At 34.1% G+C, this 18,481-nt stretch overlaps 1 protein-coding gene across 5 annotated transcripts in view; it reads right to left on the bottom strand.

The window, feature by feature from the left end:
* The window catches only part of LOC114330581 (protein TANC2), a 632,990-nt gene that overhangs the window by 210,927 nt on the left and 403,582 nt on the right, over positions 1-18,481 (bottom strand). The window lies entirely within an intron of this gene.

The raw sequence follows: 18,481 nt of genomic DNA, 5'->3' as shown, positions 1-18,481 counted from the left end.
GAAAGATATGAACTGCTTCGAATAATTATGCAGGGAAGATAGCAGGAAAAAGATCCATAGGAAGAAAACGAAACTCCTGGCTAAAGAATTTACGGGAATGGTATAGCTGTAGCAACAACGAATTGTTTCGGTCAGCAGTTTCGAAAATACGTATAGCCCTGATGATCGCCAACCTTCGGAACGAAGATGGCACTTGAAGAAGAACAATGCTTTAATTTACATAATTTGATTACGAACAAAATTTCTACCAATCTTCATCTAATATATTGTTTTCTTACTATGTTTTGTTGTATTTTAATATTTTAATTCCCCAAAAATCAAACCAATTTGATTAAATTCATATAAGTAATAAGCACCTGTCAAAAAGTTCATGGTGTAAACGTTCAGTTGGTGTATATTCCCACATGACAGATAGGTGTAGGTGGCACAATGGGAAAGCGCTTTGATATACAATCTAAGCAGCCCTATAATACGCGGGTTCAATCCCCAATGCAAGTTTTTATTTTTTTATTTTTTTTATACATTTCATGATTGTAAGTACATTATTATATAATTTTTTTCAGAAAATACGTATTTAGTTTAAATTTTTGGCAACAATTATTATTCAGAAATCATTTCTTTGTGGCATTTTTCAATGTGTTTGTGTGTTTTATTCTTTTATTTGTTTTTAAATTTTTGGTAGGTATTGTTTTAATAAAAAATTTTGGAGAGTAGTAAGTATTAAAATTAGTTTAATATTTAAATAAAATATAAATAAACTGTTTAAAGTATATTAATTTCGTTGAAATCATTATATTATAACTTCTTACGTGCTTCTTTTTTTCCTAATCGCGTCAAAAATTTCGAAGCCTCTGTGCAGTGACTTTTTTCTAGCACAATATGTAGTCTTTTTCTAGCACTGATAGTGTATGTTTGGTATCGTACATAAAATGTTGTTCTTCTGCTCTTCTTAACGCGCCATCTTCGCGATGGAGGTCGGCAATTGTTACGGGCTATTCTCATCTTAGATGCAGTTGCTCTGAATAGTTTGATTGATGTACATCTGTACTATTCCCTCAAGTAACGCAACCATGAGATTCTTCTCCTTCGTATATTTCTCCTTTGCTGGATCCCCTTGTATAATCAATTGAAGTATCTCTCTCCAAGTGGCATGTCCCAGGTAATGGTAGCTTTCGTGTTTTGATGGTTCTCATTATTTCCATTCTTTTGTTAACACTTCTTATGACTTCGTTGTTTGTTACATGCTCGTTCCATGGTATCTTCAAGATTCTATAGGTTTGTTCCAACACAACGAGAAACCGTCCATGTAACGATCACCGTCCTGCTCAGTAAACAAAATAACCCATGGAACGCACGATATACAGACACAGAACGCATGGAACGTATTATTTTATAGTAAAGTGATCGTTACATGACGGTTCTCCGTTGTGTTGGAACAAACCTTATATATACACAGTTTGAATGCTCCTAGATTCTTAGTATTCGCAGAGTTAATGGTCCACGCTTCCATTCCGTACAACAGAGCCGAGACTTTGCCAGCCTAACTCTCAACTCTAATTTCAGTTCTGTTCTACAAAATATATTTCTCATTTTATTGGCGTTCGTACTTCTTTTTATTAGAACTTTGATTTGTTTCGAGACATCGTTTGTGTGATTAATTATTGTGCCAAGCTGTAGTTTTCTATTCGTTCTATCTACAAGTATTACCGTTAGTTATCAAGTTTTCATCATCATTTTGGTTTTTTTGATAACCTCGTCAATTTAGTTTTATTCGTGTACAGTCCACATTCTTCTTCATACTTAACTATCTCTCTTGTCATTATCTCTCCAAAGTATGCGTTAAACATTAGTGGCGACAATACATATCCTTGTCATACCTCTCTTTTAAGTTCGAAATCTTTTGAAGTGTGTTCAACAATGGAAATATAAGCCCGCTTTATACTTTATGTAGATTCGTTGTCTAGAGCCTTGTTGTAGTCTATAAAACAGACAGTACAGATTTTGGTTAACATCCAAGCATTTCTGGATAAGTGTTGGGTTTCTTCATTGTCCATAACATCAAGATTTTGTAAATTCGTCTGTAAATAATCTTAAAAACAGTTGAAGTGTTTGAGAAATCAGTCTTACGTGGGATGGTTTCTTAGGTGCGATTTCATTAAACAATTTTCCTAGGCATGTACTTATGCTCTATTATCTTAATAATGTCGATAGACAGTTGATCTGGCCAAGAGCTTTGTCACTTTCATGTTTTCTTTGGGCGAAATACATCAGTATTTCTTCATTTTTTCGTCACTTGTTTCTTTTTCTTCTAATAATATGTCTTTAAGGTTTCTTTTTTCGTCTTCCGTCAAAATGTTAGTCAAGTGAAATTTTCGAGTTTTTCCAATATTTCTATTTCCTACGGTCACATTAACGGGTAAGTATTATGCCGCGTCCTCACTGGTAAAAATTTGCGTTGAACTAGTTGTTCGTCGCAAATATTTGCGTGCTCGAAGTAAATTGTGCTAGTGTGGACGTGTGCGTCGCATAAATCGGACGCAAGAATTTTCGACGCACACAACGCACACGCTCCATCGGTTGTCGGTTTATCGAGGGAAGATCAAATGATTTGAGCACCGCGTCCTCACTGGTAAAAATTTGCGACGCAAATTCTTGTGACGAACGATTAGTTCAATACTCGCGAAAAATTTACCAGTGAGGACGCGGCATAACGTACATAAAAGTGTGCCTGATCCAGCCTGATCAATATTATCTCGTATTTGTAATTTGTCTGTCATTATGAACATTTTTCATGGCACTAACACTTGAGCATAATGGCAAAGTAGCCAGTTAAGTGTAAAAGAAAAAACCCTTGGGAGAAAATGACTATTACAGGCAATTTTCACATAATAAAAACTTTATTTTAATAGAAATCCAAGCCTGTATAGGAAAGTATGTTCAACAGGCGACTCTTTTTATAATAAGTATCTATAATTTTCTGTGTTTGCGACCAATTAAATTAGAGATAATAAGTTATTGTACAAAAGTAGGGCAACGGAATGGAACAAATTGAAAAAAGACATTTTAACATAGTTAATAAACACAGAATGGTAAAATGGTATATCTAATTGTAAGTGATGATTACTCGTATAAGATTTAATGACTGCTTTTAAACTTCTGTTTCTATAGGCTATTATGTTAAAAAATAGGGCTAAAAGAGACTATAACGTTAAAAAAAGAGGTTGTATTATTTCATATTATATTCAATGGATTCCCAAAAACGAAAATTTAAAGGGGTGCGTTTTTGAGAAAGGAGTAATTAGCCCCTATGCACTAGAGTGCATTAGGGTGAATTCTATGAATAATATCATAACGTTAATATAATAACGGATCACAAGAAATAAACAATATGATACAAGCCGGCAACAGATATCTTGACGCCATTCAAAACCTTACAAAATCGAAACAACTAACAGGACGTACAAATATACAAGTATATAAAACAATAATACGACCCGTTGTGATGTATGGAAGCGAAACGTGGACGATAACAAAGGCAAACGAAGAGAAACTACGTGTTTGGGAAAGAAAAATCCTAAGGGCCTCTGCTTCATGAAGCTGCAGGACACTATAGGATAAGAACAAACATAGAGCTCGAAGGACTGTACCCAGACGTCAACATAAAAGAAATAAAGTCCAGAAGACTCCAATGGGCTGAACACCTCAGAAGACATTCCGACCAAAGAACAGTAAGTATGAGAGGAAGTCCCAACTGGAAGAAGACCACGCGGACGCCCTCGACTACTCTCTCTCCTGTCGTTTCCCCATTACTGAGGATCGTGATTTCTTCCAATATTCCTAACAATGTTTCTCCATTGGTCTCTATCTTCAGCTGCTCTAAGAGCTTCGCAGAATGAGTTTCCAGCTGAATGCTTTATTTGGTCAGACCATCTAGTTGGTGATCGTCCTCTTGATCTTCTCCCCGGAACGTTTCCAGAAACAATTAATCTCTCCAAACTGCCGTCACCTCTGCGAACCACGTGACCAAAGAAATGCAGAATTCGTTGCAGACATATTGTGGACAGCCTTTTTTTAATATTGAGTTGGTTTAGAACGGAAACGTTTGTCCTATGAGCTGTCCAAGGTATGCGCAGCATTCTTCTCCAGCACCACTTTTCAAAGGCATCAATTTTTTGGCGCTCGCATGCGCGAAGAGTCTCTGCTCCGTATAGAAATATTGAGAATACAAGGGCATTCACCAGTCTCATCTTGATATTTTGAGAGATAGTTGTCTTTCCAAACTTTAGTTAGGCGACTCATCGCATTTTTTGCCATACCAATACGTCTCCGAAAGCTTCTGCTTCACAGTTACCATCGTTAGTTATACTAGATCCGAGATAGACAAAGGTGTTTACTATCTGGTATTCCTGTAATATGTTAGTCAGTTGAATAGTGTCAAATCTGTCGACCACCATTATTTTTGTCTTAGCTTTATTGATTTTCAGGCCAACTTTATTGCTTTCGTACTCAACTCTTCGCAGAAGATCAAACATTTCTTGCTCATTTGCTGTTATAAGTGTAGTGTCATCAGCAAATCTAAAATTGGAGATTTTCTTTTCTACCAGCTACTGTTACTCCACCGGCCCATCCTTCTAAAACCATCCTCATGACATGTTCACCATAAATGTTAAATAAATCAGGTGACAACACGCATCCTTGTCTAACACCTCTCTCGGTCTTGAATTGGTTTGAGAACTTCTGATATACGACGGAGATGCAAGGTGGATAACATTAATAATTGGGTAAGAAACAGAAGAATAGAATGGAATGACCACATAAGCCGAATGACAACAAATAGGGTAGTCAGGACAGCGAGAGACGGTTCCCCAATAGGAAGACGATCAGTGGGAAGACCACGAAAACGATGGAACGACTACTTACTAGAAGCACATTTGAAAAAACAGACAGAGTCATGTCTATACAAAAAGAAGAAGAAGAACTTCTGATCTAGTCGTACTGTTGCTATATTAGACTGGTAAAGATTTTTAATAAGTGCCACCAGGTGCATTGGTGCGCCCATTTCTATTAAAATTGACCACAGATTTATCCAGCTTACACAATCAAATGCCTTTTGGTAGTCAACGAAGCATATAATCATAGGTACTTGAAATTATCTAGACTTTTCAATGAGTTGTCTCAGGTTCAGGATTTGTTCCCTTGTACCTTTACCCTTTACAAACCCCGCTCGTTCCTGAGGTATTTGGTAATGTAGATAGGTTTTTAATCTGTTTTTGATGATATGCAACAAGATTTTACTAGCATGTGTCATTAGTGACAGTGTGCGGTAGTTTTCACATCTGGTAGTAGTTCCTTTTTTGTGTAGTGGGATATAAATTGAGGTACACCAATCAGATGGCCATTTTCCTGAATTCCAAACAGCGCCACAGATAGAATGGATGATATGTTATCCTTTGTCACCTAGTAACTGTAGTATTTCACATGGTATTGAATCAATGCCTGGGGATTTATTTCTCTTTAGTGATTTAATTGCATCTTTGACTTCAGCGAGTAAGACAGTAGATTCTCTAGGGTAGTCAGAAAGCCACTGATTTTCTGCTGATATGTACCTCGTTATTTTTATATAGCTCGCCACAGTAGTTTCGCCATGTTTCCAATATTTCATCAGTATCGGTCTTTAAATTACCTTCCTTATCTATTACAAACCACGTTTGAGGTTTAAATTCTCTGGTAAGGAGTTTGATCTTCTGGAATAAGTCCCTCGGTTCATTTTGACAGCCATGTTCCTCTATCTCTCTGCATATTTGAGAGATGTAATCAGCTTTATCTTTGCGGCACTGTTTTCTGATTTCTCTCGATAACGCTCTGTATTCATCGTTTGTTCCGTATCTAGTTTTATGTTCTTTTCTGCGTTGAATCACAGTCCACGTATTATCGGATATCCTTGGCTTACGGCCAGTGGAAACCGCTGCCTAACAGTTTTTTTCAGCCTCGATTACCTTATCTTTGAGATAGATCCAAGTGCTCTCAGGGTCACTATCTACTTGGTCTAAAGAAAGATCATCTTCTAGGTTTTGTTGGAAGTCATTGATTTTTGATGGATTTAGAGACATGACTTTTCTCTGGGGTCTTCTTTTGGGGACTTTAAAACGAAGTCGAACGTTCAATACCAGGAGTTGATGATCGCTTCCACAGTCTGCGCCAGGATATGTTTTACAGTTGATGGACGACGACTTCCATCTTAATCTTATTAGGATGTAGTCTATTTGATTCCTTGTTCGTCCATCTGGGCTGCGCCATTTGTATAATCTCCGTGGATGATGTTGATATAACGTGTTTGTAATTGTAAGATGTTGTTCTACATAGAACTCCACTAGACGGTCGCCATTCTCATTTCTCTGTCCCAGTACATTTTTGCCTAGCACTCCTTCAATATTTTCATTAGATGACCCCACTTTGGCGTTAAAATCTCCTAAAATTATGACGAGTTCACGATTCGGAATAGCGAGAAAAGTTTCTTCTAGATGACCATAGAACCTGTTGATGTCTTCTTCTTGCTGTTGTAGGAGCGTATACCTGGACAAGGTGTAGAGTATTGGTGGATATTCTAATTTTAAGGGATATTATCAGGTCCGTAAAGTTGGCTTGTCCACTTTTATATAACAATAAAATTTTCATGCCATAATTTAGTGCTCATTTAGTGCTAATTTTGTACCGCAGTCCCGAATTTTGTGCTCTTTATTTATTTAAAAAAGCAGGTGGACAAGCCAGCTTAACGTTAAGCTGGCTTGTCCACTCTTAGTACACAATGAAAAAATAAAATTATTCAGATTCTAAATAGGCTATAATTTAGTGCTCATTTAGTGCTAATTTTGTACCGTAAACATTATAATGAAATATTTGTTTAAACAATTTGTTATAAACAAAATTTTAAAAAATAAAAAAATAGAAAATTTTTTTATGCTAGAATTTAGTGCTCATTTAGTGCTAACAAAATATCCATATCCTGAATTTTGTGCTCTTTATTTATTTAAAAAAGCAGGTGGACAAGCCAGCTTAACGTTAAGCTGGCTTGTCCACTCTTAGTACACAATGAAAAAATAAAATTATGCATATTCTAAATAGGCTATAATTTAGTGCTCATTTAGTGCTAATTTTGTACCATAAACATTATAATAAAATATTTGTTTAAACAATTTGTTATAAACAAAACTTTTAAAAATTAAAATATCGAAAAATTTTTTATGCAATAATTTAGTGCTCATTTGGTGTTAATTTTGTACCATAAAGATTATTATAAAACATTAAAATTTTAAACAGTAATAAAAACGAAAATTTTTAGTGATCCAATTTAGCGCAAATTGTGTGCAAATAACTAAATAAGACATCGTGAGATCAAATTTGGTGCTCTTTATTAATGTAGAAAAGAATTACAGTCTAAATATAAAGGCATGGTGATACAGATTTAATTGATTTTATTTATACGCTTTTTCAACTTTAATGTATATTAGAAATTCTATGTTGACTTTTTTGTCCACATCTTTGGTTAGAGTTCTTTGTGTTCCTGCATTGAGATCATTAAACTCGGTCCACAGATTATTTCTGCGACAGATTGTTGTGTAGTGTCCCATGGACAGTTTTCCTAATCCATTAGTCGACGTAAGGTCATTGTTAATGTAACGGATTACTCCTACCAGTAAATAATAATCAGAGGTCCCAAGTACATCGGGAAATTTTATCGGGATGTTATCCAGATGAGTTAAGGTCCTGATGTCCGTTAATTGAATTAAGATAATTGGACCTGTAAAGAAATTATTTTAAGTATATGGATTTTCTTTAATTTATGTGTACACGTGAAAAATAAAATACTTTTGTTGATTTTAATCATTTAAAACGTACCACTTGAATCATATTGCACTTCTGATTGTCCTCAGCATCCTCTTCTGCTACAATCTCTGTCAGCTGTTAATGCTTCTTGCATTTCCACTTCGCTTAAAGCTTCCTTAAAGAGTAAGTTATCCAAAAAATAATAATTCGTTTCTCGGGTTCTTTGAGGGCAACCATTATTACAGTTTATGACTATTCTGTTAATTGGTAATTTTTCAATTAATTTTAACATCATGTCAAAAGCATTTGTGTTGCAGTCTACGTGTATTACTTTTTGAAGTTCATTATTTGTTTTGTTTAGTGTCTTCTGTATAGCACTTTCATGAAACTCCAGTAAAATTCTGCCTCGTTTTACATAATATTGTGCAACTCCCATCTTTTTTATATATAGTGCAAGTGCAATAAATGGACAATCCTTTTGTAATGTTTTTAATGCATTTTCGACTTCAGAAGGGTCTATTGCTCCAACAATAAACGATTGTACAATTGAATCTATTGCACACGTGTTATAAAATGAATACAATTGTTTTTTAATTTTCACACCCTAGAATAAAAGAAACCGGTATAAAATTTTAAATATTTAAATTATTTTGTTTATCGTAATAAATTCATAATTTGATTGAACTGAGTTCATTTAAATTAAGTAATTATTCACTATTAACTATTTTGCAACACAAAGTAATATTTAATATAAACTGATTAATTTTACCTTTAAATTTAAAGCATTTCCATTCTTCAGAATAGGCACTTTCTGCAAATTATCTTGAAACAGTGAATCAAAAGTAGTTTGGTTTTGATCCAAGTATTTTGATAACTTTGCAGATTTTGTTCTCGATTTTTAGTTGTATTTTTTGATGCCTTAGTGACTTGACCACGCCAATTTTCTTCTTTTCCTAAATCGATTATTTGTTGTACGTTGTTTACAGCATTGCAGTTGTTGCACAACATTTCACTACTCCCTTTTTTTTTTGTTGTGCACAACTGGATGAACACAATTGGCATATTATTTCTTTGGTATTAATTATTCTTACGTTCTCTTCTTGAATTGTATCTGTAAACATGAGAGAAAATAAAAATAGTTGTGTAGAAAGGATGTCTTCAATTTCTTAAGAAATAAAATAATACACCATCATGGTTCACAAAACTTTATTCTCACCTCATGTCTTACAATCTTCTGTCTATCATCTGTCAGCTGTCATTACCCCTTGACAACCTGACAGAACATCAAATTTAAATTTAAAAAAAGGCGGTAAGGATAAGAAGCCTACAGTTGTAAAATATATAACAAGGTGTAATGAATAAGAAATACCTACTTCAGTTAGAAGCTTTTACATACCTTTTACGAATTCTTTATCTTCCTTAATTGAGATTGACTTTGGTTCAGTAGCAATTATTAACTTTCTTTCTGCATCAAGATCTTTCTCCGATTCATTTCCAGATCCTTTAGTAATTTCAACGTTATCTTCTTTGTTTTCCATTGCATCAGTTTTCGCTTGAATTATATTAGAGCGACCAACCAGGTACTCTAAAATCGCATTAACTGCTGCATCTGCTCTCAATTTTTTTTTCAAATAAATCTTTTTTTATATTTTTTATTTCGCTTTCTACTGCAGAACTGGAAGCCGGAATTTTACCTAATCCAAATTTTTGTACCCAAATACAAGACCATAACGGGAAGCTTTTAATGTCTTTCTTTAAACGTGCGCAAAATTCTGGCAAATTAAATGGATTGTCATGTATTCCTATTTCTTTTGTTTTCACCATTTCGACTTCTTTTTCAACATTTTCAAACCAATCTGCCCAACAATTTATTGGTTTATCTGTTAAGTTTTCACTTTCTTCGTTTGTGTCGTCAAAAATAGATTCATTAGTTGGCCTCATTGATTCCCATTTTTCTGTTACTTCTTCGTCGAAAAGAGCCTCTTCTAAACCATGTGGCTGAACTATATTTTTTAAAAATTGTTTTTGCGTTTCGCAACTACTGTCTTCATTTGTATTAATGAGTAATCCATCTGTTTCGCAAGAAGCCACTATTAAAATTGCTTTTAGAATAGTGGTTGCTCTTTCTATAGTTTGACATAATATTAATTGTCCTATAGCAGCTTTATAAAATACTTTAACTTTCTTAGATTTTGTCAAGACACTCAAAAAATTAACGTACAATTTAATGAAATGAGCAACATCCATTCTAATAAAACATTGAGGGAGGTCAGAAGCATTAACATATTCTTCGATGGTGCGGTACTGAGTGAATGCTTTAATGCTGGCGATTATGAGCGCTTTTCCTCCATCACACGTGAATTCTTTAGGTTGAGGGGCACCTAAACGAGTCCACTCGTTAAGGAAGTACATAACTGCATTAGTATTATGTACCGAGCTCAGCATTTGTGCTACACTAAATTGTCCTGCATCGTTGTTAACAACAAATGCTGAGGAGTCCGACATTGAAGATGAATTTATCATAGAACAGGCAGACGAGTACGACTCAGACGAGCATATAGAGAATGAACCTCAATCTTCAAGCAAAATTTTGATATCCAAGGATGGAACTGAATGGAGTAATGATCCAATTCGCAGTGCTCAAACAAAAGCTCGCAATAGCCTACGACAAAAAGATGGGCCTGCAGCTAAGAGTAATTTATTTACACCTAAAGAAGTATTCATGTCAATTATGAGCCCAGAAATTTGTGACATAATTTTAATGTGAAACAAACAGAAAAGGCAAAAGAGTCTGTGAAGCTTTTAACAAAGAATTGGCGCAAAGATTCCAGAATGCTTCAAGACGGCCTCCACAAAAAAAATTTTAACCATTTACTGAATGTGAGCTCAACGCATTTTTTGGTATTCTAATTGTTGCTGGTGTACATAGAAGTAACAAAGACAACTTGTGTGAGATGTGGAGTATGGATTCTCTGCCGTTAATACGTGCAGAAATGTCTCGTGATCGTTTCAAGACCATGTTACGATTTATCAGATTTGACAATGAAAGTAACCTGGAAGAACGCAAAAAACCGATAAGGCTGCACCCCTAAGATATATCTGGACAATGCTAAATAAAAATTTGCAATAAGGCTACAAACCATTCGAAGACATAACCATCGACGAACAATTGTTTCCGTATAGAGGCCGTACAAATTTTACGCAATACATACCTTCCAAACCCGCTAAATATGGTATCAAGGATTTTTGGGCTTGTGATGCATCAAATGCGTATCCCTTACAAGGTCAGCCTTATACTGGAAAACCAGCAGCTGGTTCACGACAAGTTAACGTTGGCGAACGAACAGTTTTGGATCTGGTCACATCTTATAAAGGTTCTGGTCGGAATGTTACAACAGATAACTTTTTTACCAGTTTTGAACTGGCTAAAGTCTTGAACTCATGGCAAATGACTTTAGTGGGCACAGTTAGAAAGAACAAACGATTTCTACCCACAAATATGCTAGTAAATAAGGAAAGAGCTGTTCTTTCTACTAATTTCGCATACAATCCTTATGCTACTGTATGTTCTTATGTGCCACTGAAGTAGCGAAGCCGGAAATTATTAAGTACTACAATGAAACCAAACGAGGGGGGGGTTGACACTATGGATAAAATGCTGAGTGAGTATACGGTCAAGCGTCGAACATTACGTTGGCCCTTGGCCTTTTTTTATAATATGATTGACGTCACTGGCTTAGCATCCTACATTATATATCGAGAGCACAATCCATTACCAAAAACAAAGGACCAACGCAGGAAATTTTTGAAGGATCTTGCTAAAGATCTTTGTTTGCCTTCAGTTCAATCTCGAAGTAAAAACCGGATGATGATGAGGAGTCATTTTCTTCGTAGTGCTGTAGAAATGGTCCTTGGTCGAAACATAATATTTTCTATAGTTGCTCCACCTCAAGTATCTCACAGTACTCGTGGATCTACGCCAATAACCGGAAGTTACCATGTGTGTCGGAACGAACTAAAAAAAAAAAACAGCGTAAAACGAGGAAAAGTTGTGTAGTGTGTTCTCTACCTGTGTGTGACGAACATTCTTCGTCTAAAACGACATGTATGTCTTGCGAAAATCCACAATAACATTCAGTTTTGTATTTTTATTTAAATAAACTATCATTTAATAACAAAATATATTGTTTTTTATAACCTTTATTTAAAAAAATTAACAAGGTACAAATGTACCTATGGCGTCTTTTATGGGGGTCGGAATTATCTAGGCCTTCTTCTAGGAACTAAATAAATATTTTTTTGTTATATTTGGCTCACATAATCTACTGGATAAATGTAAAGATGTCACAAAGCTTCAAGTCTCTACCTCTTTGAAAAAGAAAGTTATCACAATTTGAAAACTCAAAAGTTACAATTGTACCTATGCCGCCCGACGAAGGTTAAAGTCTCAAATTTTTTCTACTGTAGTTAAAAACCATGAGAAAACACTATTGGAGGTATATTTCACGCATAAAAGTCCCTTTCAATACAAAAGGGTTTATGACGTGCCATCTTTAAAGATGTGATATCCTGGCTCCTAAGGTCAAATTATCTTAAACGGAATAAACTATTTATAGTACATGACAGTATTTAAATTATTAAAATATTTTTTTATATCACATAATATGATTTAGGCTCGATTAAAATAAACAAAGGACACAACATTCAAGAAATATATATTTTGTTAGCAAAAAGTAAGTTATTAGTTACTATTACAGTAAAGGACCGAAAATAATATATATCTGGGTTTTACTGTAGTTGCAGAATAAAAATATTTACATTTTTATACCTTTTTAAAGTTTTGTTTATAACAAATTATTAAAAAAGAATTTATTTTACTATTTTCAAATTTTTAAAAATTTTATTTATAACAAATTGTTTAAACAAACATGTTATTATAATGTTTATAACTATCTGAGCACTAAATTATAGCCTACTTAGAATCTGAATAATTTTATGTTTTCATTGTTTATACTAAGAGTAGACAAGCCAGATTAACGTTAAGCTAGTTTGTCCACCTGATTTTTTAAATAAATAAAGAGCACAACATTCGGGATATGGATATTTTGTTAGCACCAAATGAGCACTAAATTCCTGCATAAAAAATTTTCGATATTTTAATTTTTAAGAGTGGACAAGTCAGCTTAACGTTAAGCTAGCTTGCCCACCTGATTTTTTAAATAAATAAAGAGCACAAAATTCAGGATATGGATATTTTGTTAGCAATAAATGAGCACTAAATGCTAGCATAAAAATTTTTTCGATTTTTTAATTTTTTAAAATTTTGTTTATAACAAATTGTTTAAACAAATATTTCATTATAATGTTTATGGAACAAAATTAGCATTAAATGAGCACTAAATTACAGCCTATTTAGAATCTGAATAATTTTATTTTTTCATTGTGTACTAAGAGTGGACAAGCCAGCTTAACGTTAAGCTGGCTTGTCCACCTGCTTTTTTAAATAAATAAAGAGCACACAATTCAGGATATGGATATTTTGTTAGCACTAAATGAGCACTAAATTCTAGCATAAAAAAATTTTCGATTTTTTAATTTTTTTAAATTTTGTTTATAACAAATTGTTTAAACAAATATTTCATTATAATGTTTAAAGTACAAAATTAGCACTAAATGAGCACTAAATTATAGCCTATTTAGAATCTGAATAATTTTATTTTTTCATTGTGTACTAAGAGTGGACAAGCCAGCTTAACGTTAAGCTGGCTTGTCCACCTGCTTTTTTAAATAAATAAAGAGCACAAAATTCGGGACTGCGGTACAAAATTAGCACTAAATGAGCACTAAATTATGGCATGAAAATTTTATTGTTATATAAAAGTGGACAAGCCAACTTTACGGACCTGATATTATCCTGTCATCAATAGTACTATATCCAGCCACCGTAGTCGAGGGTGGCTGCGTGGCGAGATAATGTAGCAGAAAACCTGTAAGCTATTTGCGTGGAGAATTGGTTAGACGTTGCTCAAGACAGAGAAGAATGGAGGCATGTTGTTGAGTCGACTAAAACCCACGGGATTGTAACGCCAGGCATGGCATTTGTTTCGCTTTTGCTCTATTTTAATCGTATGATACATTTTTTAAAAAGTCTACACAGAACTATAATTTTTGATTAAATATGACAATGTCACGAGCGTATGTACTAGTTAAAAAGGAATTGATGGATCTGATATCTACAACGCTATGAGCTCTGCCGTGTGAAGAGAAAGATCAGGTTTTGCAGAGTTACTCCGAAAGTATCAGGTGGTACTAGAAAAACTGTAAGTACCCACTGTAATTAAATTTAAAAAAAAAATTAAGATGCTTTAAGAAAGTTGCAAGCGGATGGCAGGCGGTGAGTGGAAAAGTATAAAGCAATTATCTAAAAGCGTCAATAACATGAAAACACAAGTCAACAGAAAAAAAAAACAGTTAATGGATGGTGACATAAATCCGAACATGTACGATATTAAGTTACTAATTAAATATTTATTTGATTACAAGTCATTACGTGAATAATGCCCAGTGGTATTTCCACCCAAATAATCGGTGGTTCCGACCTGGCGGAGAATGAGAGCCTTACTTGTTTATCATGAACTGATGCGTGCAGATTGGTCAGTAACCTCTAACCTACCACATTAGCCTATGCAAGGTGGTAGGTGGTGAGGAATTTAAAACAGGCTAAGATCGAATAGTACTGTGATTTCGCCATGCTTTTCCGGAGCAATAAGTGAAGAAAACCCAGGAGCTCGTGTAGACAGTGTCGCTCAATCTCTAGACGTTTTCACGGGGCAATAAGTAAAGAAAAACCCAGGAGTCCAAGTAGACAGTGTCGCTCAATCTCTGACGTAAGTCTATGCTCTTTCGCCGTCACAAAGTAGTACCAACAGGCTTCAACGTTTCATGCACATAAAGGGTGTTTAGTAAAGAGTGGGCCATAGCTTAACCGTAGATTACTGAGCTTAAAATATATCGATTTAAGCTAACTTACCTTAGTACGAAAGTTGATAACAACCGAAATACAGGGTGTCAAAGTTAAACTTTTATTTTATTTATTCTTGAATATTTCCTGACAGGCATGGGATAACAACACGAAATTTGGTAAGCGGAGGTTTTCTGGGATGAGAAATTCAAATTCGCCACCAAAAATTATGTATTTATTACCCAGCCCAGAGGGCAACACATACGCCTTTCAGCACTCATTTAACACGTTCAATTTATTTATCCTCCACTCTACATACTTTTTCAATCAAAACTTTTATTCTCTTAATATTTTTACTTAAAACAGGTATATTACATTCATCTCGCTAAACGCAACTGTTTTCGAGATAAACGCATTTTAAATCTGCGATACAACATAATACTTTGCATAACATCATTGTAGTTACACCCGAAAAATCAACTTGAAACCATAATAATTGTTCTCATATTTAGGTCATTGCATCGCAAAGTCCATTTGAAGAAATTTGCAATACATTTTTGGAAATTTTTATGGTTTTAAGTTATTTTTTGGATGCAACTTCAATGATATTATGCAAAAAATTATGTTGCCTCACAGATTTAAAATGCGTTTATCTCGAAAACGGTCGAGTTTTGCGAAGTGAATGTAGTACTTATACCTTTTTTAAGTAAAAATATTAAGCGGATAAGAGTTTTGATCCAAAATGTATGTAGAATGGATAATAAAAAAATTTAACATATTAAATGAGCTCTGAAAGGCGTATGTGGCGCCCTCTATGTAATACATCATTTTTGGTGACGAATTTAGATTTTTTGTCCAAAAAACCCCTGCTTACCAAATTTCGTGTTATTCTCCATGCCTGTTAGGAAATATTCAAGAATAAATAAAATAAAAGTTTAACTTTGACACCCTGTATTTCGGTTATTATTAACTTTCGTACTAAGGTAAGTTAGCTAAAATCGACTTATTTTAACCTCAGGAATCTAAGGTTAAGCTATGGCCCATTCTTTACCAAACACCCTGTATAATTAACTATTATACATGGGAAATAAGCCACAATTTAAGTTGGAAATTAAATTTATTGACGTTTCAACTTCCACTTCGGAAATCGTTATGGATTTTTTTATTATTATTGTAATTATTGTTAGTTCCAAGTAAAATAGTAAATTGCATAAGATGCCACAAAAATAGCTTTAGAACAATATGTACATAGAAGTAGGAGCGCAGAGTTCCTACACGCCTCACACCGCAATATATAGGCAGTTTTGCTGCATTGATCCATGGATGGATAGAACTAAAATAATCCTTTTTTCAATATCGATTGAATCGCTTCAAGATGGTCCTTTACCTACCATTTAGGTATATATAACTTGTCGTTACTATCATTCTATGATGAATAGCAGTCGATAAAATAGGCAGTAAAATACAGTAACATAAAAATATATCAAACAAATATATAAAAAATCTCTGATAAAAGTTGTTAATTATTTTAATCATTCATCAATAAAATTAGTAGCGGTCTGGGAACAGATGTATTCAAAGATAGAATATAGATTTTGATGTTTAATGTACTGAAAAATCGTAGAAAATTCATGTCATGGTCTTTAATTTATTGGAATGTTTGTGGCGAACATAGACAGTAAGTTTTTAAAATATTTCTTAGTAGAAACTACATTGTGTTTAAAGTTTATTAGCAGGTTCTTAATTTTGTTTTATTGTGCTATTAACTTAATACGGATGTAGAATACTAAAAGTCCCCTTATTAACAAAATAGACTAGTATGTTTCGGAGTGAAATTGATAAAAAAATGTTTGAAAGTCGGTAAGTAAAACTATAAGCGTTAAGAAAATTGAGGTCCTTATAATTTACCTACTAACCTATTAACGAGTTAACGTTTGCCGCTAGATTAACAACATAATCCATAAAATAGCCAAAAAGAATCTAAGAACGTTTTGCAGCTTTTTGTCTTTAATTTATTGCCATCTTTATGGTGAATAGAGAAAGAAAGCTCTAAACACATTTTTAAGTAAAAACTCCATATGTACATAATTTGAGGTCTATTAACAAGTTTTTTATTTTCATGGTTAATGGCTCAATATATGGGTGCCCAGAAACTCTCCTAACAAACGAAGACCAGAGATTCCTCAGATAATTTTAAGACAATTTAACCCACTTCACCTAGTCCGAAATGCTTCCTAAGGGAGCTAGAGCTCTTTGAAGATGGCGCCTTGTAATAAGTTTTCTTTAATTACGTTCAGAACGCTTCTATTAAGAAAAAACCAAAATTGGTACGCCTATTTAGTGTAGGAAACAGAGGTTGAACCTTGCAAAATGGACACAAGTCCGGTTTTATTTTTTTTCTGGCATATCAAGGGGTGCTTATTATAAGACTAACTTTTTCTGAAAAAATTTCGCCCCGGAACCCCCCTTTTCACCCCTTTAAAGGGGGTAATTTATGGTTTTTGCAGAACGTAGCCCTTCCTGTACCTTTTACAAAAAATTTCTTTTATAGAAATATGAAGAGGACTATATTTTCTACGATTTATTTTCAACAGCATCTCTCTATCATCCACCGTTTAGCGGGGGTGGCGCCCCAAATTTGACAAGTTTTTAAAAAAGATGTTTTTAAAAAAATATATTTTTCCCCAACTGTAACGGAAATTAAAAAGGAATGCTGCGGAAATTATTCACAAATAGATGATTGATTTTTTGGTATAGGTTTCACTTAAGGGTAATTGCCCTTTTTTTAATTACAGGGTGTTACATTTTAAAAAACCCCTTTTTATACCACCTGAACCGTTTATGCTAGAGTAAAAAGACTTTCAGCGATTACCCATGTACTGGTGTTATTTACAAATTTGTATAATGCACCCCCATTTTTTCCCCGGAACCACCCAAAAAAAGAGAAGAATTAATAAATAAAGTGATTTTCTTGGAATCCTTCACACACAATGCCCTTCATTAATATGCTTCATATATTATTTTGTGCAAGTTATTATTACCCATGCATGGACACTAAAAGCGATTTCCTAGTGCAACCCCTGTAGCCAAAAACAATAAATAAAATGGGGGTTGAAAATTTTTTTTTGTTTTTTGCTTTTTGATCCACATGGGCATATGCTTCATCAATAGTGCTTTTCAAAAATATATATGGTTATTGCAACATCCCTGCGCAAACCACCCCTATCCTTGAAAATATACTGCAGAAACTACCCCTATACCTTATCCAGCATGTTTTTACGATTTTCTCATTACCTATTCATTTTTTTTTAAACAAAATTTATACAAGGTTAAAGACCACTATTTACTCTAAAAATTAGGTCGTATTCATTTTTTTCGTTTAAGCAACCGTTACGGCACAGTGGCGCCGTAAACCTCATATATGCTTTGACGGGCTCCAGTTTTTGTTTATTTTTTCGTCATCTGTTTGTTTTATTGATAAAGTACTTATGTAAAATAAAACAACACAGTGTAATCTACAAATCATGACCTATGCACATTTTACATTCTTTTCTCCCCAAAGCTACAGTGGTGGCCCAAAATAAATTTTTTCATATTTTCGTCACCTACACGCATTTTATTGCGTTAATGCTACCTTAATAGCACAATATTCACCCCTAAGTGGTCGCTAAGCAGTGGCGGATCCAGGGAGGGGTG

This window comes from Diabrotica virgifera, chromosome 3, assembly GCF_917563875.1.
Source record: "Diabrotica virgifera virgifera chromosome 3, PGI_DIABVI_V3a".
Classification (NCBI taxonomy): Eukaryota; Metazoa; Arthropoda; class Insecta; order Coleoptera; family Chrysomelidae; genus Diabrotica; species Diabrotica virgifera.
The sequence above is the reverse complement of the archived record's forward strand: the minus strand, read 5'-3'. Positions and strand labels throughout refer to the sequence as shown.